Raw genomic sequence first — 26672 nt, forward strand, 5'->3', positions numbered from 1 at the left:
AGCTTCATTTTAGACATGCTGCTGCAGCTGCTGATCCTGCATCTGGCTGATTCCTGTAGTTAATAAAGATAATGAGGGTATCTGTTATTAATAATAATAATAACTACAGTATCTGTTAAGTGCTGATTATGTGCCAAGCACTGTTCTAAGCACTGGGGTAGATACAAGGTTATCAGCTTGGATGCAGTCCTGTCCCATGTGGGGCTCACATTCTTAATCCCCATTTTACGGGTTTGGTAACTGAGGCACAGAGAAGTGACTTGCCCAAGGTCACACAGTAGACAAGTGGTGGAGCTGGGATTAGAACCCAGGTCCTTCTGATTCCCCGGTCAGTGCTGTGTCCACTACGTCATGTTCCTTCTGTAGTTGGGCTTTCTTGCCTTTTGCTGGTTACCTATTCAGAGGGGCAGAATCTCATTTGTTCTGACTGGCCCTCGGGTGAGGGAAATCAGAAGTGGAAACAGAAGGAGGCCCAGAAGACCTGAGAAGCAGTGTGCCCTAGTGGAAAGAGCCCAGGCCTGAGAGTCAGAAGATCTGGGTTCTAATCCTGGCTCTGCCAATTGCCTGTTGTGGGATCTTGGGCAAGTCACTTCAGTTTTCTGTGCCTCAGTTTCCCTCCAGTAAAATGGGGATTCAATACCTGTTCTCCCTCCTACTTAGACTGTGAGCCCCATGTGAGACAGGGACTGTGCCCTTCCTGATTAGAACAGTGCTAAACACATAATAAGTGCATACCAAATGTAGTAATAATAATAATGAAGACTACGCTGTCAGGTTGTAGTTACTAGAGTGAAAAGAGAAACTCGGTAGGGGAGAAAAGGAAGTAGGTTTGAGAGCCGCATTGTGTGGTTGCAGTACTATTGCTGCTATTAACAACATAAAGCATGTACCATAAACCTTTTCCCTTACTGGTTTCAGCTCTGGGGAAGCAAACTCATCTGACTTGTAGGTGGGAGAGTAAAGATGATAAAAACTTCCATTTGGAGCTCCTTCCTTCTGTTGTTCTTCCAAAATGGTTATGGTTGAACGAAAGCAAAATCAAGAAGAATTGGACTCCTTTTTCCTAGACAGTGAAAATCATTGAAGCTCCCTTGTAATTAGTTTAGCTTGGAGACATCTGAATATTATTGATTTAACCTCCACTCCTTTGCATCTGCAGTTGCTGGTGAATTATCTCCCTTTTTCTCAGGCAGGCTTTTTAGTGAGGTATTTTTGTCTCGAATCAATTAATCAAAGGTATTATTGAGGGCCCACTGTGCGCAGAGCACTGTACGAGCCACTTGGGGAAGTACAAGCGCTTAATAAAGTAGCTTTATTACTTACTTAATAAAGTAGCTTTATTACTTACTTAATAAAGTAGCTTTATTACTTAATAAAGTAGCTCTATTAAGTAAGCGCTTAATAAATGCTATCATTATTATTACAACACAACAGACTTGGTAGACAGAATCAATCCCTGCCCACAAGGAGCTCACAGTCTGCACTTCAAGATCCCAGTGCAGACTTTCCCTGGGCTTGCACTCCAGGACGCCTGGGAAGGGGTTGGTCATTCATTCATTCATTCAATCATATTTATTGAGCGCTTACTGTGTGCAGAGCACTGTACTAAGCGCTTGGGAAGTACAAGTTGGCGCAGGGTGAATGGGCAGCTCTGAACCATCCACTGCTGGGCTGGTCACTGTCCCAGAGCTGTCTGAAAGATATCCATGATATCCCCACATCACAACTCCCCAGGGGCGGCAATGACAACCCGAGATGGAGCCGAGAGAGACGAGGAAATGGAGAAACAGTTGCAGAGAGAAGCAGGGTGGTCTAGTAGGAAGACCACAGGACAGGTAGACCAGAAGTTGCCAATCCACAACTTCCAAATTGTACCAAGTACAAATACTAAAAAAATAAAAATAAAAAGAGAGGGCAAGTGAGACCTCAGGGCTTTTGGGCTCACATTTTATCTCCCTTGGTTCGCATGAGCCTGGGAGTAAGAAGGACCTAGGTTCTAATCCCAGCTCCCCCACTTTTTTTTTAATGGCATTTATTAAGCGCTTACTATGTGCAAAGCACTGTTCTAAGCACTTGTCTGCTGTGTGACCTTGGGCAAGTCACTTCAATTCTCCATACCTCAGTTCCCTATCCTCATCATCATCAATCATATTTATTGAGCGCTTACTGTGTGCAGAGCACTGTACTAAGCGCTTGGGAAGTACAAATTGGCAACATATAGAGACAGTCCCTACCCAACAGTGGGCTCACAGTCTATCTGTAAAATGGGAATTAAGGCTATGAGCCCCATGTGGGATAGGGAATGTGTCCATCCCGATTATCTTGTATCAACCCCAGCACTTAGCACAGTGCCTGCACATGGTAAATATTTAACAAATACCACAATGTATTATTATAATTATCGTTATTATTAGCACCACCTAAAGGGTGTAGTTATGTTGGCCACTCCCTTCTCCACCCACACTGTCCACTGCACAGACTTAGTAATAATAATAATAATCACAGTATTTGTTAAGTGCTTACTATGTGCCATCATCATCATCATCAATCGTATTTATTGAGCGCTTACTATGTGCAGAGCACTGTACTAAGCGCTTGGGAAGTACAAATTGGCAACATATAGAGATAGTCCCTACCCAACAGTGGGCTCACAGTCTAAAAGGGGGAGACAGAGAACAAAACCAAACATACTAACAAAATAAAATAAATAGAATAGATATGTAGGCACTGTACTAAGCGCTGGGGTTGGTAAAGCAAATTAGGTTGGACACAGTCCCTGACCCGAGTAAGCACTGGTCTGTTCCATATACCTGACATAACCATTAGACTCCCACAATGTAAAAATTGTCATCTTCATCACTGTGCATGTCTGTTTGGCACGGCAAAGGTGCAGATTAGCTAATCATTGGTCAACTCCATCCTCATCCCGGTGGGTGGGGGCTTAGCCAGTTTCTAACTGGTTCCAACTGGTTCCAGCAAGTCAGTTTCCCTCTTTGTACACAATCCTATCTGTATCTTTGAGGGGTTGCTGCTTCTTTTTTTAAAAAAAGTAAACACTTCCTATGTGCCAGGCACTGTAGTAAGCGCTGGGGTAGATACAAGCTAATCAGGCTGGACACAGTCCATGTCCCACCTGGGGCTCACAGCCTTAATCCCCATTTTTCAGATGAGGTAACTGAGGCACTGAGAAGTGAAGTGACTCTCCAGGGTCACGCAGCAGGGAAGTAAGGATTAGAACCCAGCTGCTTCTGACTCTCAGACCTCTGCTCTAACCATTAGACTGTGCGGCTTCTCGAGAAACGGTCGCCCTTCAGGGGCCCCGAGAAGCAGCGTGGCTCAGTGGAAAGAGCCCGGGCTTTGGAGTCAGAGGTCATGGGTTCAAATCCCGGCTCCGCCAACTGTCAGCTTTGTGACTTTGGGCAAGTCACTTAACTTCTCTGTGCCTCAGTTACCTCATCTGTAAAATGGGGATTAAGACTGTGAGCCCCCCGTGGGACAACCTGATCACCTTGTATCCTCCCAGCGCTTAGAACAGTGCTTTGCACATAGTAAGTGCTTAATAAATGCCATTATTATTATCATTATTCCTTCCCCAGGAAGGGCTAACAAGGGCACTTCTGCCCCGGTTATAGCGGCACTGACTCTGGAGGGTGAGTTCTCTGTCTCTTGAGGCTGCCAGGCTGGCTCTGGCTACCCAAACAATTCCTGACCATTCATTCATTCATTCAATCGTATTTATTGAGCGCTTACTGTGTGCAGAGCACTGTACTAAGCGCTTGGGAAGTACAAGTTGGCAACATATAGAGACGGTCCCTACCCAACAGTGGGCTCACAGTCTAGAAGGGGGAGACAGAGAATAAAACAAAGCATATTAACAAAATAAAATAAGTAGAATAAATATGTACAAGTAAAATAAATAAATAAATAGGGTAATAAATACGTACAAACATATATACATATACACAGGTGCTGTGGGGAGGGGAAGGAGGTAAGGCAGGGGGAGAGGAGGGGGAGGGGAAGGAAGGGGTTCAGTGTGGGAAGGCCTCCTGGAGGAGGTGAGCTCTCAGTAGGGCCTTGAAGGGAGGAAGAGAGCTAGATTGGCGGATGTGCGGAGGGAGGGCATTCCAGGCCCGGGGGAGGACGTGGGCCGGGGGTCGATGGCGGGATGGGCGAGAACGAGGCCCACTGAGGAGGTTAGCGGCAGAGGAGCGGAGGGTGCGGGCTGGGCTGGAGAAGGACAGAAGGGAGGTGAGGTAGGAGGGGGTGAGGTGATGGACAGCCTTGAAGCTGAGGGTGAGGAATTTCTGCCTGATGCGTAGGTTGATTGGTAGCCACTGGAGACCAGTGAGTCCAGAACTTGCCCCAGCCTGGTGCTTGCTCAGCTATGCTGTCCTCCCCTCAGCCCCGACGTATGGAAGAAAATGGGTGCCGACGGCTAGTGTGGCCCCGCCCACCAACTAAGTGTGCTTAGTACAGTGCTCTGCACACAAGAAGTACGATTGACTGACATCTTAGCCTCCAGTTTTCTCAAAACTTCTTGAAGACATGAAAATCCTACTGTGAGCCCACTGTTGGGTAGGGATTGTCTCTATATGTTGCCAACTTGTACTTCCCAAGCGCTTAGTACAGTGCTCTGCACACAGTAAGTGCTCAATAAATACGACTGAATGAATGAATGAATGAATAAAGCAGGAAGCAAGGGAGACACCAAAATTTCCTTCCGAAATTGACACATCTGGTCACCCTGTGGACAGGCCAAGAGACCGGGTGCCAATCAGTCAATCAGTGATATTTATTGAGTGCTTACTATGTGCAGGGCACTGTACTAAGCGCTTGGGAGTATAGTTCAACAGAGGTGGTAGATACATTCCCTGGCCCCAGTGAGCTTACAGTCTAGAGGGGGAGACAGAGGTTAATATAAATAAGAGGTGGCAATCGTCTCTTGTGGAGGAAAATGCACTCCTGTCTTTTGGAAGCCCCATGTGGGACACAGATGGTGTCTGATCTGATTGTAGTGTATGTATTCCAGCATTCAGTACCAAGGCGTTATTGTTGTTTTGGTTGAGAAGCAGTGTGGCTCAGTGGAAAGAACACGGGCTTGGAAGTCAAAGGACGTGGGTTCTAATCCCGGCTCCAACACGTCTGCTGTGTGCTCTTGGGCAAACCACCTAACTTCTCTGTGCTCCAGTTACTTCATCTGCAAAATGGGGATTAAGACGGTGAGCCCCACGAGGGTCAACCCGATTACCTTATATTTACCCCAGTGCTTAGAACAGTGTTTGGCACATAGTAAGAGCTTAACAAATACCATTATTGTTGGACTGTTTTTATTAGTGTCTTCCCCACTTCCCGCTTTAGGTTTTTCATGTCTCAAAGAAGTTCTGAGAAAACAGGAGGCTAAGATGTCAGGCAGTCAATCATATTTATTGAGCCAAGAAAACATGGCTCGATCCTCAGGGAGAAACCGTCAACTCACAGGACTCACAAGGACCAAAGCAGGAATCAGGTCCCGATTGACTGAGGTATTATGGGAAGGAATATCAAATAAAAGGTGGAGTTCTACCACCCTAAAATAATAATTATTATAATATTTATTAAGTGCATTACGTGTCAAGCACTGTTCTAAGCGCTGGGGTAGATACAAAGTCATCATGTCACCCTGTAAAACAGTGGCCCATCTGCATCTGAATCATCTTGTACCGTTCTGGTTGCTGCCTCTTTGAAAGGAAATATTAGAGTTGGAGAAGGTGGTGGAGAAGGGCAACTATAAGCTCGGTGGCCGTGAGAGTGGAGGGAAAGCTTTCTGATGAAGACAGACTGAGAAGATTAAGAACCTTCAGTCTGAAAATGCAGACTGAGTGCGACATAATTGAAATTTAAAGGACCATGAAGGGTGTGGGCAGAAAGAACATGGAATTGTTGTTCATCAAAAACTCTAACGGGATGAGGCGGGAAACCCACTGCAGCTTGAAGGTAGTGGTAGGTTCAAGAGAAATCAAAGCCAAAATATTTCACCAAGTGGGTAGAAGTGTGCAATTTGTTTGGACTGGAATTTGTGCTGGCTGAAAGTACGAACGGGTTTAATAGTGGGGGTTGGATAAATTCGTGCACGAGTCGTTCATAGTTCCTTGGGGAAAGAGTTCGGTTGGTTATATGGCAGATTGTAATCATGATAATAATAATAATCATTGTGTTTTTAAGTGTTTATTCTGTGCCAAACACTGTGCTAAGCACTGGGGTGGGTTTGGTACATTCAGATCAGACACCATCCCTGTCCCACGTGGGTCTCACGGCGTCCAGTGAAGCTTACAGTCTAAGGGGGAAGGAAAACTGGTATTAAATCTAGAGCATGACCTAGAAACTGGAAAGATCATGGGCCTGGGAGTAGAGGACCTGGGTTCTAATCCCAGCTCTGCCGTGTACCCTCTGTGTAACCTTGGGCAAATCACTTCACTCCTCTGTGCCTCAGTTCCCTCATCTACAAAATGGGGATTCAATACCTGTTCTCCCTCCTATTGAGACTGTGAGCTCCATGTGGAACCTGATTATCTCGTATCTGCCCCAGTGCTTAGTACAGTGCTTGATACATAGTATACACTTAACCAATACCACAATTATCACTATTATGATTATTATTTTAAAGATTCATTCATTCAATCGTATTTATTGAGCGCTTACTGTGTGCAGAGCACGGTACTAAGCGCTTGGGAAGTACAAGTCGGCAACATATAGAGACGGTCCCTACCCAACAATGGGCTCACGGTCTAGAAGGGGGAGACAGGCAACGAAACAAAACATGGAGACAGGTGTCAAAATCATCAGAACAAACAGAATGAAAGCTATATGCGCATCATTAACAAAATAAATAGAATAGTAAATATGTACACGTAAAATAAATAGAGTAATAAATCTGTACAGATATATACAAGTGCTGTGGGGAGGGGATGGAGGGAGGGAGGGGGGGAGGGGGAGGAGGAGAGGAAAAAGGGGGCCCAGAGAAGGAAAAGAGACTTGCCTAAGGTCAAGTGCCAGAACCAGGATTAGAACTCAGGTCTCCTGACTCCCAGTCCTGTGCTCTATCCACTAGACGACACTGCTTCTCACTATGAACCTCATTATGGATCTCCTTGGGGTCTAGGTCCAGGAGAGCTCCCATTACGCTTCCTCCAAGCATCTTTTTTTTGGTATTTGTTAGGCGCTTAGTATATAAGCGCTGGGGTAGATAAGAACTACTCAAGTTGGACACAATCCATGTCCCTCAGAGGGTTCACAGTTTTAATCCCCATTTTACCGATGAGGTAACTGAGGCCCAGAGAAGTTAAGTGACTTGCCAAAGGTCACATAGCAGACAAGCGGCAGATCAGGGATTAGAATCTAGGTTTTCCGACTCCTGGGCCTGTGCTCTATCCACTAAGCCACACTGCTTGTTATCACCGTCATCAGAGATTGAATCTTAGGCTGTATTCCAAACGTATAGTTCAGTACTCTGTACAAAGTAAGCGCTCAATAAATAACCTTGATTGACTGACTGATTTGATGCAGGGCCAGGACAGGGGCCAGATCAAACTGGGCCCCTGAGTGGCCAATCTAAGCCTCCTACACAACCAGAACAGTGCTTTGCACATAGTAAGCGCTTAATAAATGCCATTAAAAAACAAACAAACCACTGAATGTTGCGGTACCACTTACACTGTATCCACTCCAATGCTTAGTACAATGCTTGGCACGTAGTAAATGCTTAACAAATACCACCGTTATCACAGACAGCATCACCCAGAAACTGCATCCATAGTCGGAAGTACAGGATGATGATGATGATCGTGCCATCTGTTAAGCTTTTATCATGTCAAGAACTGTTCTAAGCGCTGGGTACGGAAGCTCCCATTCCTCAAATTCAACCTTCCTGCATCTCCCCAGTCTTCCTGCCAGGTGTTCCTCAGTTTACAGAACAGCCCAGCCCTGGCTGGAGAAGTCAGTGGGCTCGCCCGTTAATGTTATTTTCCTGTGATTGGAATTTTAACAGGATAGAATGCAGGGGAAAGGGCACAGGACCAATTTTCGGCTCAGCCCGGTCACCCTGCCCAGCTCTGTCTTGGCCTTGATCTCTCCCGTGTCAGGCGCAAAATCTGAGCAGATGGCATCCCATCCCCCAGCCTCCTTAGAGCTGAGTTCCTCTCGCTTGCCCCTTGTAAGCAGAGAATGGAACAGGGTGGAGGGGTAGAATTAATGGGTATTTTCCCATTTCCTTTCCAGGGACGGTGGGAGCGGCCGGCGAAGCACCTAGATCAGACTCAAGTGAGGGAATAGCCGAAACAAGCCTGTCCATAGGGGCTCTCCGATGCAAGTGGGGTAAACTGGTCATTTAGGCAAGAGAGACAGAGACCCCTGGCATCGGCAGAGACCTCAAGAAGCCACTTGGGCCAAACCATTCTCTCTTTGCTGGTGAGTGGATGCCTAAGCCATCCGGGTCAATGGGATGAGAGTGTGTATGGGGGAGGGAGGGGCGGAGGCGGGGATGGAAGCTGGAGTTGCAGGGCTGTCATCTTGAAAATCCTTCCAACAGCTTGTCTTGGGTGGCTCCAGCCTAGGCAGCATTCTGCTGCCTGGCCACCCCACCTTCATCGTCTTTCTTTCCCTTCCTCTTTTCCCCTCACACATGCTTCCTCGGGCTCTTAATAATAATAATTATGGTATTTGTTAAGTATTCACTATGTGCCAAGCACTGTTCTAAGCGCTGGGGTAGGTACAAGGTAATCAGGTTGTCCCACGTGGGGCTCATGGTCCTAATCCCCATTTTCCAGATGAAGTAACTGAGGCACAGAGAAGTCAAGTGACTTGCCCAAGGTGACACAGAAGACAAGTGGTGGAGCAGGATTAGAACCTACATATTTATTTTATTTGTACGTATTTATTCTATTTATTTTCTTTTGTTAATATGTTTTGTTTTGTTGTCTGTCTCCCCCTTCTAGACTGTGAGCCCACTGTTGGGTAGGGACCGTCTCTATATGTTGCCAACTTGGACTTCCCAAGCGCTTAGTACAGTGCTCTGCACACAGTAAGTGCTCAATAAATGCGATTGAATGAATGAATAAATGAATGAATCCTCTGACTCCCAAAGCCCGTGCTCTTTCCACTAAGCCACGCTGCTTCTCTTCCTCCTCTGCCATCCCTCAGCCCCTTCCTGGGCTCCCAATTCCCACGTTACCCTTTCCAACTGCTTTTCCTGAAATGAACCAAACAGCAGCCCGCAGCCAACACTGCCAAGACCACCTCCCCTTCTTGGCCCTGCTTAGTACAATGCTTGGCACCTAGTGGGGTGGGGCACCCCACCCGGAATTCTCTACTCCCAGCCTGTGAAGGAGCACCCCCAACCATTTGACTTGTACATATTTACTATTCTATTAATTTTGTTAACGATGTGCGTTTAGCTTTAATTCTGTTTGTTCTGACCACTTGACACTTGTCCACATGTTTTGTTTTGTTGCCCGTCTCCCCCTTCTAGACTGTGAGCCCGTTGTTGGGTAGGGACCGTCTCTCTATGTTGCCGACTTGTACTTCCCAAGCACTTAGTACGGTGTTCTGCACACAGTAAGCGCTCAATAAATACGATTGAATGAATAAATGAATGAACCCCTCACCCCAAGCCCAGCCAGGCATCATCACCCGCCGAGCCCCCTGGCCTGGCCCAGTAGGGAGCACCCCCAAGCCCCAGCTAGGCAGGGAGCACCCCCTCACCCTCTGGCCCCGAGCCCGAGGTGGACACTGAAGGAGGGGACAGTCCCCGGGCCATGTGGAGACGGCAGGCCCCGCTCACTGCCGCAGCGGGGCCCCGGCTCCGGCCGCAGCCATTCATCTCCTCCGGCCACCCTCCGAGACAGCCGACGGCGGGAGGGAGCCATGGCCACAGCCGCCAGAAGCTGAGCTTCCTTCTGCCGCGTGATTTATCTCCCAGCTTCCTCTGGCAAGCCTGCTGACGGAAGGAGTCTCCTTTCCTTTCTCCGCCTCATCAATTTTCATTCCCATTTCATTTTCCTTTTCCATCGGCAAGGGTTTCTTGGTTTAACTCTCTAGGCCCCTCAGACCTTCTGGTTCCCTCATCGTTCCAGAGGTCCACCATCAACCTTTCATCTTTCCCTGTGTCCCTTTCGCCATCCTTGGCAGCTGTCAGGGTGAGTGCTTCCTTTTCCTCACAGATTGAAGCTGCCCCAAAGACCCTCTACTTCAAAACCAAGATGTTCAGCCTCATTCTCTTGTTCCGTGGGGTTCTCAGTCCCTGAGGGAGACCTGACTCTCGGGGTGTGCTATGTAGGGGACACAGGTTGAGTGTTATCTGAAATTAGGCTGGGATGTTAAGGATGAGAAGGAGAAGAGCTAATCCCCTCAGGTACCCAAACCTGATGTATCTGAGCTCCTCCATCCTGGCCCCCACATAAAACCTTAGCCTGAATGTAACCCCATCTTCTGGGCCCGCTGGCTAATAAATCCCGGGGGTGAAGTCCTCCTCCTCCTCCTAGTAATAATAATAATAATGATAATAATATTTGTTAAGTGCTTACTACGCACCAAACACTGTACTAAATGCTGGGGTAGCTTCAAGGTCATCAATACCACATGGAACCCACAATCTATGTAGTAATAATAATAATAATAATTATGGTATTTTTTTAAGCACCCACAATGTGCGAAGCACTGTTCTACGCGCTGGGGGGATACAAGGTGATCAGGTTGTCCCACGTGGGGCTCACAGTCTTAATCCCCATTTTACAGACGTGGTAACTGAGGCACAGAGAAGTGAAGTGACTTGCCCAAAGTCACACAACTGGTAAGTGGCGGAGCCGGGATTAGAACCCACAACCTCTGACTCACAAGCCTGTGCTCTTTTCACTAAGCCACACTGCTTCTCTAGTAGGGAGTTGACTGTGAGCCCATTGTTGGGATGGGAATAGGGAAATGCTTACTATTCTATTTATTTTGTTAATGATGTGCATATAGCTTTAATTCTATTTGTTCTGACGACTTTGACACCTGGCTACATGTTTTGTTTTGTTGTCCGTCTCCCCTTTCTAGACTGTGAGCCCGCTGTTGGGTAGGAACCGTCTCTATATATTGCCAGCTTGTACGTTCCAAGCACTTAGTACAGTGCTCTGCGCACGGTAAGCACTCAATAAATACGATTGAATGAATAAATGAATGAATGAATGAATTCACATTTTGCAGATGAGGGAACTGAGGCACAGGGAAGGGAAGTGACTTGCCAAAGATCACACAGCAGGTAAGTGGCAGAGCTAAGATTAGAACGAGGTCCTCTGGTTCCCAGGCCCATGCTCTTTCTGCTAGGGCGAGATGCTTCCATCATCATCATCATCATCATGGCTCAGCCTTCCCTAAGCATCCCCAGCTGCTCAACTTTGTGCCACCAGGCACCCAGCAGAGGTGAGACATACCCCCCACCCTCCAACCCCATCATCAGGAAGCTTATCTTACACCTAGTGAGGGGTGGCAAAGTAATATTAATAGTGACAGTTTTTATTAAGGGCTTACTAGGTGCTGAGCATTCAGGTAGATAGAAGACGATCAGTTCAGACACAGTCCCTGTCCCACCCGAGTCTCACAGTCTAAATAGGAGGGAGAATACTTATCTTATCTCCATTCTATAGATGAGGAAACGGAAGCACAGGGAAATAAAGGGACTTGCAGGTAAATTGTCTGAGCTGGGAGTATAACCCTGGCCTCTTGATTACTTCCAGCTCCGTGCTGTTTCTGAGTGGAAACAGCTAAATCAGGTGATGCAGGGGGAGATCCCAAGACCTCCGTTCATTCATTCAATTGTATTTATTGAGCGCTTACTGTGTGCAGAGCACTGTACTAAGCGCTTGGGAAGTACAAGTTGGCAACATATAGAGACGGTTCCTCCCGAACAACGGGCTCACAGTCTAGAAGCGGGAGACAGACAACAAAACAAAACATGTAGCCAGGTGTCAAAGTCGTCAGAACAAATAGAATTAAAACTATATGCACATCATTAACAAAATAAATATAATAATAATAATAATAGTAATGGCATTTATTAAGCACTTACTATGTGCAAAGCACTGTTCTAAGCGCTGGGGAGGTTACAAGCTGATCAGGTTGTCCCACGGGGGGCTCACAGTCTTAATCCCCATTTTACAGATGAGGTAACTGAGGCACAGAGAACTTAAGTGACTTGCCCAAAGTCACTTAAGGTAGTAAGCATCTCCCTATTCCCCTCCAGGGAATGTTTGGTATTAGCGTCGGGGAGGCCAAAGCAGGGATCCCAAGGAGGAAGATTCTTATATACAAGTGCCATATCCATATTCTGTCCCCGCCGCCGACATGTTCCTTCTCAGGCAGGTCCCTGGAGTCTCCAGCTCCTGCAGGGAGCCTTGAGCAAAGAGAGGGTAGGGGCAGGAGAACCCCCCCACACACCCACGGGCCTGTGGTTGTGATCGCGGACATCTCCCCCAGCCCAGAAAGGCCACACATCTGCCGTTCCCCAAGCACACCTCTCCCCCCTCAGCCAGGGCCATCCCTCTGACCTCCCTTTCCCACCTAGCCATCGTCCAGTGAAGCTCCTGATGGCGAAAGGCTGATGCTGGGCAAATAATAATAATGATGATTGTATCTGTTAAGCGCTTACTATGTGCAAAGCACTGTTCTAAGGGCTGGGGGGGGATACAAGGTGATCAGGTTGTCCCACGTGGGGCTCACAGTCTTCATCCCCGTTTTACAGATGAGGGAACTGAGGCTCAGAGAAGTTAAGTGACATGCCCGAGGTCACACAGCTATGTGGTGGAGTGAGGATTCGAACCCATGACCTCTGACTCCAAAGCCCATGCTCTTTCCACTGAGCCCCGATAGCGCCCCCCATCCCTGCCCTGGGGGCCTGTCTTGGACTCTCGCACCCCTGGGCATGGGGATCAGAACCACAGAGGGAGGAGCTCAGCACAAAGTCTAGCCCACCTCAGCTCATCCAGAGGACACTTTGAGGGGGGCTCATTTCGGGGGACCAATCTGGGGGTTGGGTCAGTTCTAGAATAATAATAATAATAATAATGGCATTTGTTAAGCGCCTACTATGTGCAAAGCACTGTCCTAAGCACTGGGGAGGGGAAACAAGGTAATGAGGTTGTCCCATGTGGGGCTCACAGTCTTAATCCCCATTTTACAGATGAGGTAACTGAGGCTCAGAGAAGTTAAGTGACTTACCCAAGGTCACACAGCAGACATTTGGCGGATCCAGGATTCGAACCTATGATCTCTGACTCCAAAGCCCGGGCTCTTTCCACTGAGCCATGCTGCTTCTCCAGCCTGGGTTGGAGAACACACCTGGGTCTCTAGATCAATCAATCAGTAGGATTTGCTGAACACTGTCTATGTGCAGCGCACTATACTAAGAGCTTGGGTGAGTACAAGCAGCGTTGCTTAGTGGAACAAGCCCGGCCTTGGGAGTCAGAGGCCATGGGTTCTAATTCTGGCTCTGCCACTTACCAGCTGTGTGACTTTGGGCAAGTCATTTAACTTTTCTGTGCCTCAGTAACCTCATCTGTAAAATGGGGATCAGGACTGTGAGCCCCACGTGGGACAACCTGTTTACCTTGTATCTACCCCAGCACTTAGAACAGTGCTTGACACCTAGTAAACGCTGAACAAATACCATCATTTTTGAGAAGCAGCGTGGCTTAGTGAAAAGAGCCTGGGCTTGGGAGTCAGAGGTCACAGGTTCTAATCCTGGCTCTGCCACTTGTCAGCTGAGTGACCTTGGGCAAGCCACCTAACTTCTCTGTGCCTCAGTTGCCTCATCTGTAAAATGGGGATTAAGACTGTGAGCCCCATGTGGGACAACCCGATTACCTTGGATCTACCCCAGTGCTTAGAACAGCACTTGGCACATAGTAAGTACTTAACAAATCTCCAGTGGCTACCAATCAATCTGTGCATCAGGCAGAAACTCCTCACCCTGGGCTTCAAGGCTGTCCATCCATCACCTCGCCCCCTCCTACCTCACCTCCCTTCTCTCCTTCTCCAGCCCAGCCCGCACCCTCCGCTCCTCCGCCGCTAATCTCCTCACCGTACCTCGCTCTCGCCTGTCCCGCCATCGACCCCCGGCCCACGTCATCCCCCGGGCCTGAAATGCCCTCCCTCTGCCCACCCACCAAGCTAGCTCTCTTCCTCCCTTCAAGGCCCTGCTGAGAGCTCACCTCCTCCAGGAGGCCTTCCCAGACTGAGCCCCTTCCTTCCTCTCCCCCTCGTCCCCCCTCCATCCCCCCATCTTACCTCCTTCCCTTCCCCACAACACCTGTATATATGTATATATGTTTGTACATATTTATTACTCTATTTATTTATTTTACTTGTACATATCTATTCTATTTATTTTATTTTGTTAGTATGTTTGGTTTTGTTCTCTGTCTCCCCCTTTTAGACTGTGAGCCCACTGTTGGGTAGGGACTGTCTCTATATGTTGCCAATTTGTACTTCCCAAGTGCTTAGTACAGTGCTCTGCACATAGTAAGCGCTCAATAAATACGACTGATGATGATGATGAACAAATACCATAATTATTAATTATTATTACAATACAACAGAGTTGATAATCACGTCCCCTGCCCACAAGGAGTTTAGGGTTTAGAGGTCTAATCCCTGAGCCCAGAGGGGTCCTGGATCTGACTGGTTCTCCCAGAGCCAAAGTCTCTGGAGCTCTCCCATGCTGCTGTGCTCCCCTCAGGCTGGGGGCAGTCAGTCTGTTGCTCCCTCAGCTGAGCCTTGCACTGTGCACACTGTGAAGCCCCAGGCCCTTGGATCCCTTTCTCCCAACCCCAGAGCCGACCGCTTACAGGGCCCAGGTCCCAGGCAGGCCCTCCACCTCGCCAAGAAAAGACCTCTCTCAAAGCTTTCCGAGCTTAGGTTCGGCTTCTAGGCTTAGTCCTCCTACAGGCAGCGAAGCTGGGGAGGATTTAGGTGGGATCCTGTTTGCAGTCCAAGACTGGGAGGGGATAAGGTTGTCGGCAGGGGTGCGGAGGAGGGAACTGGAACAGTGGGAAGTGGCAGGGAGAAATCAATCAATCAATCAATCGTATTTATTGAGTGCTTACTGTGTACAGAGCACTGTACTAAGCGCTTGGGAAGTCCAAGTTGGCAACATATAGAGACAGTCCTTACCCAACAGTGGGCTCACAGTCTAAAAGGGGGAGACAGAGAACAAAACCAAACATACTAAGAGATGAGGGTGGGCAGGGAGAGAAAAGTGTGGGCCAGGGGAAAGGTGAGTGTGGGCATGGAGACCTGAGGGTGGACAGGAAGAGTTGAAGGTGGGCAGGGAGAGGAAGGGGAGGGACGGCTCTCACTCCTTGCCCTCCAGTCCCTTTTTGGTGCAGCGCAATCAGTCAGAAAATGACTCTGTCAGCTCCCTGCAGGTGTCCTAAGCTCCTCATTAAGCCTTAATGAGGCAGGCCCCATGTCTGTGGTAGAGTACTGGGAGTGAATGCTCACAGTGAGCCTGCCACGTGCCCACTCCATGCTCCCATCACCCAAAGAGATTCCTTAGGGAGGATGGAACAGGTCCTGCGCTCCACATCCCACCCCCTGACCCAGCCCAGTCACTGCTCCCAGCTCCCAGAAACCATGGGCACCCCTGGCTATGGACGAGTTTGGTTGGGGGAATGACAAATTCCTGCTTCCCCACCCCAGAAACCTCCCCATGCCCTGCCTCGATTTCTCTCATTCTGGGGCTTGGCAGGGGCTTTAGGGATACATTTCTATCTGCCAGACCCGGTCGTTATCTTCAAAGGTCATTTTATCCAGTCCCCTAACTCGGCGCAAGATTTCATTCATTCATTCATTCAATCGTATTTATTGAGTGCTTACTGTGTGCAGAACACTGTACTAAGCGCTTGGGAAGTTCAAACTATTCTACTAGGCAAGATGGAGGCCGTTAGCCCTGCGGAAAGAGCTACCACCCAGATCTGTAGCCAGCTGGAAGGCTGTCCTGTGGTGAATTCCCAGGATAGACCAGTGCAAAATGGGCAGGAACTTCAGGAGGAAGGCTTAGGCTAGAGCTGACGGTGAAATAATAATAATAATGATAATAATAATAATGGTTTTTATGAAGTGCTTACTATGTGCAAAGCACTGTTCTAAGCACTGGGGAGGTTACAAGGTGATCAGGTTGTCCCATGCGGGGCTCACTGTCTTAATCCCCATTTTACAGATGGTGTAACTGAGGCACAGAGAAGTTAAGTGACTTGCCCAAAGTCACACAGCTGACAATTGGCAGAGCCGTGATTTGAACCCATGACCTCTGACTCCAAAGCCCGTGCTCTTTCCACTGAGCCATGCTGCTTCTCTACTGGAAATACTGGAGTAGGTATCCACGGAAGGTCTTATACTCCCTGGAGGTTTCCAAGAATAAATACACATTTTCCCTCCCCTTGATATTGTGAATCCCATGTGGAACAGGGACTGATTCTGAACTTTATTTTTTAATGGTATTGTTCAGTTCTTCCTATGTGCCACACACTGGACTAAGCCCTGGGGTAGTTAAGAGCTAATGAGTTGGATACAGTCCACGTCCCACATAGGGCTCACAGTCTTAATCGCCATTTTACAGATGAGGCAACTGAGGCACAGAAAATCTAAGTAACCTGCCCAAGATCACACAGCAGACAAGTGGCAGAGGAGGGATTAGAACCCAGGTCCTTCTCACTCCCAGAACCTTGGTCTATCCATTAGGATACAATGCTTCTCATCAAAATGACCTGATCATCTTGTATCTACCCCAGCGCTTAACACAGTGGTTGGCACATACTAAGTGCTTAGAGAACCTGCATGGCCTAGTGGAAAGAGCATGAACCTGGAAGACAGAGGACCTGAGTTCCGTTCCTGGCTCTGCCAATTGCTTGCTGTGTGACTTTGGGGAAATCACTTAACTTCTCTGTGCCTCAATTTCCTCAACTGCAAAATGGGGATTAAATCCTACTCCCTCCTATTTAGACTGTGAGTCTATGTGGGACAGTGACTGTGTTCAAATTGATAAACTTGTATCTACCCCAGCACTTAGAACACTGTTTGACACATAGTAAACACTAAACAAATAGCACAAAATGAAACAAAACAAACAAGCTTAACAAAAAACATAATTCCAGTTTTACTGGGAGAGCTGTGAATCTGTAAATTCAAGATAATCAGGTCAGGCACAATCCCTGCCCAACGTGGGGCTACCAGTCTAAGTAGGGAGAACAAGTATTTAATCGCCGTTCTGCGGATGAGTTAACTGAAGCACAAAAGAAGTTGTGATTTATGCAAGGTCACAGCTGGGCATGGCCCCGCCTAGAAGCAGAGGGGGAAAGGTGGGTGTCTTCATGCTGCAAAAGTTCCCCTTCTAACTGGTGGTTCTGGCATTGCTGGTGGGCATGTGGGTGGCAGTGAGGCCGGGGGCAAGGAAGGAGGGAAGAGAGTCGGTGGGGAGGAAGCAGGATTTCTGCTTCAGGGAGGTGTTTCCATGAAGACACTGTCCAGCGGGCCTTGAACACCCGGGTGGCAGAGTCTCTGTCTCCCTAACCCGCCCCTAATTCCCCATCCGCCCTGGGCTGATCAACAGCCAAAGAGGCTGGAGTTTATCAATGTTCAGTTTGATTACTCCGTATGTCTCCGCTGGGTCAGCGGGCAGGCAGCCCAGCAGCCCGGAGGGACCTGACTCGGAAACGGTTGGGGCCAAGCGGAGACCGGCTCATCCATCACAGCTCTGGGGCTGCAGGAGCCAGCCTTTCCCTGGAGGCTGACTGGCTGGGAGCCAGGGATGAAGAGTAGCAGCTTCATGAGAAGCTTAGAGAAGCATTAGCATTAGAGAAGCAGTGTGGGTCAGTGGAAAGAGCCCAGGCTTTGGAGTCAGAGATCACGGGTTCAAATCCCGGCTCTGCCAGTTGTCAGCTGTGTGACTTTGGGCAGGTCACTTAACTTCTCTGGGCCTCAGTTACCTCATCTGTCAAATGGGGTTGAAGACTGTGAGCCCCCCATGGGATAACCTGATCACCTTGTTAACCTCCCCAGAGCTTAGAACAGTGCTTTGCACATAGTAAGTGCTTAACAAATGCTATTATTATTATTATGAGCCCACCCCCGAGCCCACCCCTCTAAACCAGTGGTCGGGCATCTCCCCAAACTGGGGGGGGGCGGGAACCAGGGTTTAAATCATCTCTGGTTTCAATTCCAGCCTTGCAGATAAGCCCCAACCCACCCCAGGGTTTTGCCAACCAGCAGTAGCCTTCAGTCGCCCTTGGCAAGGACCAGGGGGCAAGGTCGGACACATCAGAGCCGTCCCAATGGCTTCTATTACCTTGGGAGGTTGGCATGGGTGAGGGGAGGAGAGGGAGATTTCAAGAAACACTGATACTGACATTATAATTAACTTCTCCGTGCCTCAGTGACCTCATCTGTAAAATGGGGATTAAGACTGTGACCCCGCCGTGGGACAACCTGATCACCTTGTAACCTCCCCAGCGCTTAGAACAGTGCTTTGCACATAGTAAGCGCTTAACAAATGCCACCATCATCATTATTAACAATAATAATAATGTATAATATACATATAATATATAATATGTATATATATATTAGATATAATATACATATATAATACATAATATACAGTGTATAATATATAATATAGTAATATATAATATATTACTATGTTATATATTAAGTAATAATAATTAATAATAATAATAAATATATTGAAATGTAGTGTATGATATCATATAGTGATCGTTATTAATAATAATAATAATTATTATTATTATAATGCCATTTGTTAAGCCATCATAATAATAATAGTAATTGTGGTATTTGCCAAGTGTTTATTATATGCCAAGCTCTGTAACTAAGTGCCTGGGTAAATACAAGATAATCAGGTCAGACACAGACCGGGCCCCAAGTGGGGATCCCAGTCTAAGTAGGGAGAAGACTGTGAGAGGGGAGAACCTTCTAGACTGTGAGCCCACTGTCGGGTAGGGACCGTCTCTATATGTTGCCAACTTGTACTTCCCAAGCGCTTAGTACAGTGCTCTGCATTCATTCTTTCATTCAATCGTATTTATTGAGCGCTTACTGTGTGCAGAGCACCGTACTAAGCGCTTGGGAAGTACAAGTCGGCAACATATAGAGACGGTCCCTACCCAACAATGGGCTCACAGTCTAGAAGGGGGAGACGGGCAACAAAACAAAACATGTGGACAAGTGTCAAGTGGTCAGAACAAACAGAATTAAAGCTAAATGCACATCATTAACAAAATAGAATAGTAAATATGTACAAGTCAAATGGTTGGGGGTGCTCCTTCACAGGCTGGGAGTAGGGAATTTCGGGTGGGGTGCCCCACCCTACTAGGTGCCAAGCATTGTACTAAGCAGGGCTAAGAAAGGGAGGTGGTCTTGGCAGTGCTGGCTGCGGGCTGCTGTTTGGGTCATTTCAGGAAAAGCAGTTGGAAAGGGCAACGTGGGAATTGGGAGCCCAGGACGGGGCTGAGGGATGGCAGAGGATGAAAAGAAGCAGAGTGGCTTAGTGGAAAGAGCACGAGCTTTGGGAGTCACAGGATGTAGGTTCTAACCCTGCTCCACCGCTTGTCTTCTGTGTCACCTTGGGCAAGTCACTTGACTTCTCTGTGCCTCAGTTACTTCATCTGTAAAATGGGGATTAGGACCATGAGCCCCACGTGGGACAACCTGATTACCTCTGCACACAGTAAGCGCTCAATAAATACCATTGAATGAATGAATGAGAACACGTAATTAATCCCCATTTTGCAGATGAGTCGACTGAGGCAGATGAGTCGACTTGAACTTCCCAAGCGCTTAGCATAGTGCTCTGCACACAGTAAGCGCTCAATAAATACGATTGAATGAATGAATGAGGCATAAAAGAAGTCAGAGAAGCAACGTGGCCTAGTGGACAGAGCACGGGCCTGGGAGTCAGAAGGATCTGGGTTCTAATTCTGCTCTGCCCCTTGTCTGCTGCGTGACCTTGAGCAAGTCACCGCACTTCTCTGTGCCTCAGTTACCTCAGCTGTAAAATGGGGATTAAGACTTTGAGCCCCATGCGGGCCAGGGACTCTGTCCAAACCAATTAACTCATACCTACCCCAGCACTTACTACAGCGCCTGGCACATAGTAAGCATTTAACAAATACCACAATTATTATTATTTTATTATTAGAAGCCAAGATCACACAGCAAGCAGGTGGTGGAGCCAGGATGAGACCCCAGGTCCCCTAATTCCCAAGCCCGTGCTCCTTACCCTAAGCCACACTGCTTCTAGGCCGCATTGTGTGTGGACGGGGAGAACCTGTATATATGTATATATGTTTGTACGGATTTATTACTCTATTTATTTATTTTACTTGTACATATTTATTCTATTTATTTTATTCTGTTAATATGTTTTGTTTTGTTCTCCATCTCCCCCTTCTAGACTGTGAGCCCACTGTTGGGTAGGGACCGTCTCTCTATGTTGCCAACTTGTACTTCCCAAGCGCTTCAAGGCCCTACTGAGAGCTCACTTCCTCCAGGAGGCCTTCCCAGACTGAGCCCCTTCCTTCCTCTCCCCCTCGTCCCCCTCTCCATCCCCCCCATCTTACCTCCTTCCCTTCCCCACAGCACCTGTATATATGTTTGTACATATTTATTACTCTATTTATTTAACTTGTACATATCTATTCTATTTATTTTATTAGTACGTTTGGTTTTGTTCTCTGTCTCCCCCTTTTAGACTGTGAGCCCACTGTTGGGTAGGGACTGTCTCTATATGTTGCCAACTTGGACTTCCCAAGTGCTTAGTCCAGTTCTCTGCACACAGTAAGCGCTCAATAAATACGATTGATTGATTGATTAGTACAGTGCTGTGCACACAGTAAGCGCTCAATAAATACGATTGAATGAATGAATGAATGAATGAACCTTGGGGGGATCTGGGAAACGGTGAGCCAGAAGAGGCTCAGAGATCCCCAGCTTCATTTACACGGGACAGTCAGGTTCTCACCCGGTCTCGGATCCTGGACACCTTTGTGTCAGGTGGCTTTACTCCAACCACCCAGGAACCCCCGTCTCTCCCGCTTCTGTCACTGGGTCCCGTGGCTTGGGAGCCAAAACCCATAGGCCCAGGGAGCCAGATGTCCGTGGCGCATCGGAGAAATGCTCTAGGTTTGGTATAGTCGTGCTCCCACGGTCAATAATAATAATAATAATGGCATTTATTAATCAATCAATCGTATTTATTGAGCACTTACTGTGTGCACAGCACGGTACTAAGCACTTGGGAAGTACAAGTTGGCAACATATAGAGACAGTCCCTACCCAACAGTGGGCTCACGGTCTAGAAGGGGGAGATGGAGAACAAAACCAAACATACTAATAAAATAAATAGAATAGATATGTACAAGTTAAATAAATAGAGTAATAAATGTGTACAAACATATATACATATATACAGGCGCTGTGGGGAAGGGAAGGAGGTAAGATGGTGGGGATGGAGAGGCGGGTGAGGGGGAGAGGAAGGAGGGGGCTCAGTCTGGGAAGGCCTCCTGGAGGAGGTGAACTCTCAGTAGGGCCTTGAAGGGAGGAAGAGAGCTAGCTTAAGCGCTTACTATGTGCAAAGCACTGTTCTAAGCGCTGGGGAGGTTACAAGGTGAGCAGGTTGTCCCATGGGGGGCTCACAGTCTTAATCCCCATTTTACAGATGAGGTCACTGAGGCACACAGAGAAGTTAAGTGACGTGCCCAAAGTCACACAGCTGACAGTTGGCGGAGCCGGGATTTGAACCCGTGATCTCTGACTCCAAAGCCCGGGCTCTTTCCACTGAGCCACGCTGCTTCTCTGTGCTCTCTTTGTGCTTTCCCGTCTCTTAAAGCCACATCCTCTTCTCTCCAGGAAAAACCTACGAGTGAAACAGCCAATAAATCAGTAGTATTTACGGAATGCTGACCAGCACTATACCAGTGCAAGGAATAGTATAATGCCACGGAATTGGTAGACACATTCACTGCCCACAAGGAGCTTACATCTAGAGGCAGCCATTAAAATAAATCATGGATATACGTGCTGTGGGGCTGAGGTTGAGGTAAATATCAAGGGTTTAAAGATCTGTATATATGTATATATGTTTGTACATATTTATTACTCTATTTATTTATTTATTTTACTTGTACATATCTATTCTATTTATTTTATTTTGTTAGTATGTTTGGTTTTGTCTCCCCCTTTTAGACTGTGAGCCCACTGTTGGGTAGGGACTGTCTCTATATGTTGCCAATTTGTACTTCCCAAGCGCTTAGTACAGTGCTCTGCACACAGTAAGCGCTCAATAAATACGATTGATGATGATCTAAGTGCGTAGGTGACACAGAAGTGAGAGGGAGGAGGGGAAATGAGGGCTTAAACAAAGAAGGCCTCTTGGAGATGTGAGTGTTAAGAGCCCGGGCTTTGGAGTCAGAGGTCATGGGTTCAAACCCCGGCTCCGCCAACTGTCAGCTGTGTGACTTTGGGCAAGTCACTTCACTTCTCTGGGCCTCAGTTACCTCAACTCTAAAAAGGGGATTAAGACTGTGAGCCCCCCGTGGGACAACCTGATCATCTTGCATTTAGAACAGTGCTTTGCACATAGTAAACGCTTAATAAATGCCATCAAAAAAAACAGGCTTTGAAAGTGGGGAGAGGGGTAATCTGTCCAATATGGAGAAGGGAGGGAGTTCCAGGCCAGAGGGAGGTTGTGGTCAAAGGGGTTGGCAGTGGGATGCAACTGAGGCAGTAGTGTGGCATTATGGTGAAGTGGGCTGACTGGTGGTGGTAGAAATCAGTGAGGTAAGATAGGATGGGATGAACTGATTGCTTTAAAGCTGATGGCAAGGAGTTTCTGTTGGATGCAGAGGAGGATCGGCAACCACTGGAGGTTCCAGAGACGGGGGGGATGTGGACTGAACTGTTTTTGAAAAATGATCCAGGCAGCAGAGTGAAGTATGGACTGGAATGGGGAGAGACAGAAGGCAGGGAGATCAGCGAGGAGGCTGATGCAGTAGTCAAGGTGGGATGGGCTAAGTGCTTGGATATGTTGCCCTAGCAGTTTGGATTGAGAGGAAAGGGCAGATTTCAGAGATGCTGCAAAGGTAGAATTGGCAGGATTTTGTGAAAGGTGTTGAATGAGAGAGGTGAGTTAAGGATAATGCTAAGGTTATGGACTTGTGAGACAGGGAGGATGGTGGTGTCATCTACAGTGAAGGGAAAGACTGGGAGAGTCCAGGGCTCAGGTGGGAAGATGAGGAGCTTTGAATAGTTCAGTTCCATTTATTTATTATTACTCTATTTATTATTACTACATTTATTATTACTCTATTTCTTTATTATTACTCTATTATTACTCTATTTCTTATTACTCTATTATTACTCTACTTATTATTACTCTATCATTACTCTATTTTATTTGTACATGTTTATTCTATTTATTTTATTTTGTTAATATGTTTTGTTTTGTTTTGTTCTCTGTCTCCTCCTTCTAGACTGTGAGCCCACGTTCGGTAGGGACCGGCTCTAGATGTTGCCAACTTGTCATCATCATCATCATCATCAATCGTATTTATTGAGCGCTTACTAGGTGCAGAGCACTGTACTAAGCGCTTGGGAAGTACAAATTGGCAACATATAGAGACAGTTCCTACTCAACAGTGGGCTCACAGTCTAAAAGGGGAAGACAGAGAACAAAACCACACATACTAACAAAATAAAATAAATAGAATAGATATGTACAAGCAAAATAGAGTAATAAATATGTACAAACATATATACATATATACAGGTGCTGTGGGGAAGGGAAGGAGGTAAGAAGGGGGGGATGGAGGAGGGTGAGGGGGAGAGGAAGGAAGGGGCTCCTTCACAAGCGCTTAGTACAGTGCTCTGCACACAGTAAGCGCTCAATAAATACGAATGAATGAATGAATGAATGAACAGTTAGCTAATCTACTCTGTCTCCAGGCCCAAACCACCTTAACTTTCCCAGCTGAGACGAAGTCTTACGTGAAGGAGACACCTCAACATCCCAGAATCAGCTACTGTCTTGCAATTTCGGATCCCCTTGTCTGTCTGTGTTTCTGCATCTTTCCTTTCCCTCCAGTTTGGTTGCCAGTTCCTCAAGTGCACAATGGCCAGGGTTGCTTCAGAAAGCCGGGTGCCCTAATGGAAAGAGCGTGGGCCTGAGAGACAGAGGACCTAGGTTCCAACCAATTCTGCCAATTTCTTGCTGTGTAACCTTGGGCAAGTGGCTTAACTTCTATGTTTCAGTTTCCTCAACTGCAAAATAGGGGTTCAGTACCTCTCCTCTCTCCTACTTAGACTGTGAACCCTGTGAAGGAGCCTAAGTAACATGAAATGCCATTAATCAATCAATCAATCGTATTTATTGAGCGCTTACTATGTGCAAAGCACTGTACTAAGCGCTTGGGAAGTACAAATTGGCAACATATAGAGACAGTCCCTACCCAATAGTGGGCTCACAGTCTAAAAGGGGGAGACAGAGAACAAAACCAAACATATTAACAAAATAAAATAAATAGAATAGATATGTACAAATAAAATAAATAGACTAATATCAATATTATTCTGAAGCAGCATGGCATAGTGGATACAGCATGGGAGTCAGAAGGTCATGGGTTCTAATCCTGGCTCCACCACGTGTCTGCTGTGTGACCTAGGGCAAGTCACTTCACTTCTCTGTGCCTCAGTTACCTCATCTGTAAAATGGGGATTGAGACTGTGAGGCCCACATGGGACAGGGACTCTGTCCACCCCGATTTGCTTGTATCCACCCCAGTGCCTAGTACATAGTAAGTGCTTAACAAATACCACAATTATTATTGTGAACCTACCCCAGCGCTTAGAACAGTGTTTGACACAGTAAGCGCTTAACAAAACATTAATTTTTTTTAAAAAAAGTGGTAGGGTTGAATGCCAGGGATGCTGCTTTTCACTGTCCAAACGAGGAATTCAAGGTCCAGAAGGATTAAGGAATTTTTCCAAGGTCACATCGCACGTCCAGGGTAGAGCACGGCCTCATGGCCACTGCCCAGGAAGTCACTCTTCGGGCACTGCCACCTTCCTAACAATCACTTGGCTGCAGTCTTGGTCTCCAGCAAAGGAAGCCAGGAAGGTTTGCTCTCTGAGGGGTGGCAGGGTCCCCTGGATCCGTGGGGCGATCTCAGAATCAAGGGTGATATTCCCCATTTTGCTCAGAATTCCCCATTTTGCTCCCCTTCTTGCTTCCCCTCCTGGAGGCTTCTGAGTCCCCTGTCCCTCCTAAGACCCCACCCTGAGATCCCCAGCCTCTCTCCTGGGCCAGGGATTAGATGGGCTAGGGATTGAGAAGCAGCGTGGCTCACTGGAAAGAGCCCGGGACTTTGGAGTCAGAGTTCATGGGTTCAAATCCCGGCTCCGCCAATTGTCAGCCGTGTGACTTTGGGCAAGTCACTTAGCTTCTCTGTGCCTCAGTTCCCTCATCTGTGAAATGGGGGTTAGGACTGTGAGCCCCCCGTGGGACAACCCGATCACCTCGTAACCTCCCCAGTGCTTAGAACAGTGCTTTGCACTCTGCCCATCCACCAAGCTAGCTCTCTTCCTCCCTTCAAGGCCCTACTGAGAGCTCATCTCCTCCAGGAGGCCTTCCCAGACTGAGCCCCTTCCTTCCTCTCCCCCTCGTCCCCCTCTCCATCCCCCCATCTTACCTCCTTCCCTTCCCCACAGCACCTGTATATATGTATAGATGTTTGTACATATTTATTACTCTATTTATTTATTTTACCTGTACATATCTATTCTATTTATTTTATTTTGTTAGTATGTTTGGTTTTGTTCTCTGTCTCCCCCTTTTAGACTGTGAGCCCACTGTTGGGGAGGGACTGTCTCTATATGTTGCCAATTTGTACTTCCCAAGCGCTTAGGACAGTGCTCTGCACATAGTAAGCACTCAATAAATACGATTGATGATGATGATGATGATGTCTCCCCCTTTTAGACTGTGAGCCCACTGTTGGGTAGGGACTGTCTCTATATGTTGCCAACTTGTACTTCCCAAGCGCTTACTACAGTGCTCTGCACACAGTAAGCTCTCAATAAATACGATTGATTGATTGATTGATTAGTACAGTGCTGTGCACACAGTAAGCGCTCAATAAATACGATTGATTTGCACATAGTAAGCGCTTAATAAATGCCATCATTATTATTATTATTATTATTATTATGTCTGAACCCATTTTACCCAGCTCTGGGTGCACAAACTTCCCCACGCAAAACCTCCGTTAATTTTAAGTCACGGTTGTTGTTTCCCACCTACAGAAATAGCAGCAGAGGAATATTTGCATTGAGAAAACAAACAGACGTGAAGCCTACGGAGGCATAATGGTTGCGGGGAGGTGGAGAGGCAGGAGGAGACGCACTATCCACGCTCTCAGCATTGTCCGCAGCACTCAGTTCACCTTTGTGCTCACCCCAGACTCCAGATTTGCTGAGGGAGGGACATCTTCTCAGCTTCGTGCCCACCCCAAGGGCAGCACATCCCCCCGGGAAGAGGTTCTAATTCCACCACTTGCCTTCTGTGGGATCTCGGGCAAGTCACTTCACTTCTC

The 26672-nt window shown here is 47.3% G+C and overlaps 1 protein-coding gene across 3 annotated transcripts in view; it reads left to right on the forward strand.

Moving 5' to 3' along the window:
• Positions 1–26672, forward strand: part of LRRN2 (leucine rich repeat neuronal 2) — an 85677-nt gene that overhangs the window by 54259 nt on the left and 4746 nt on the right. The window contains exons 1-2 of one of the 3 annotated variants that reach the window (XM_038749754.1): positions 5452–5522; positions 8254–8442. The exons of 1 other annotated variant lie outside the window; for it this stretch is intronic. The gene's annotated coding sequence lies outside the window, so the exon portion shown is untranslated. Of the gene's footprint in view, positions 1–5451; positions 5523–8253; positions 8443–26672 lie in introns of those variants that run through there. One more of the 3 variants, XM_038749753.1, reaches the window with a different exon arrangement.

Source organism: Tachyglossus aculeatus, chromosome 7 (genome assembly GCF_015852505.1).
Source record: "Tachyglossus aculeatus isolate mTacAcu1 chromosome 7, mTacAcu1.pri, whole genome shotgun sequence".
NCBI lineage: Eukaryota > Metazoa > Chordata > Mammalia > Monotremata > Tachyglossidae > Tachyglossus > Tachyglossus aculeatus.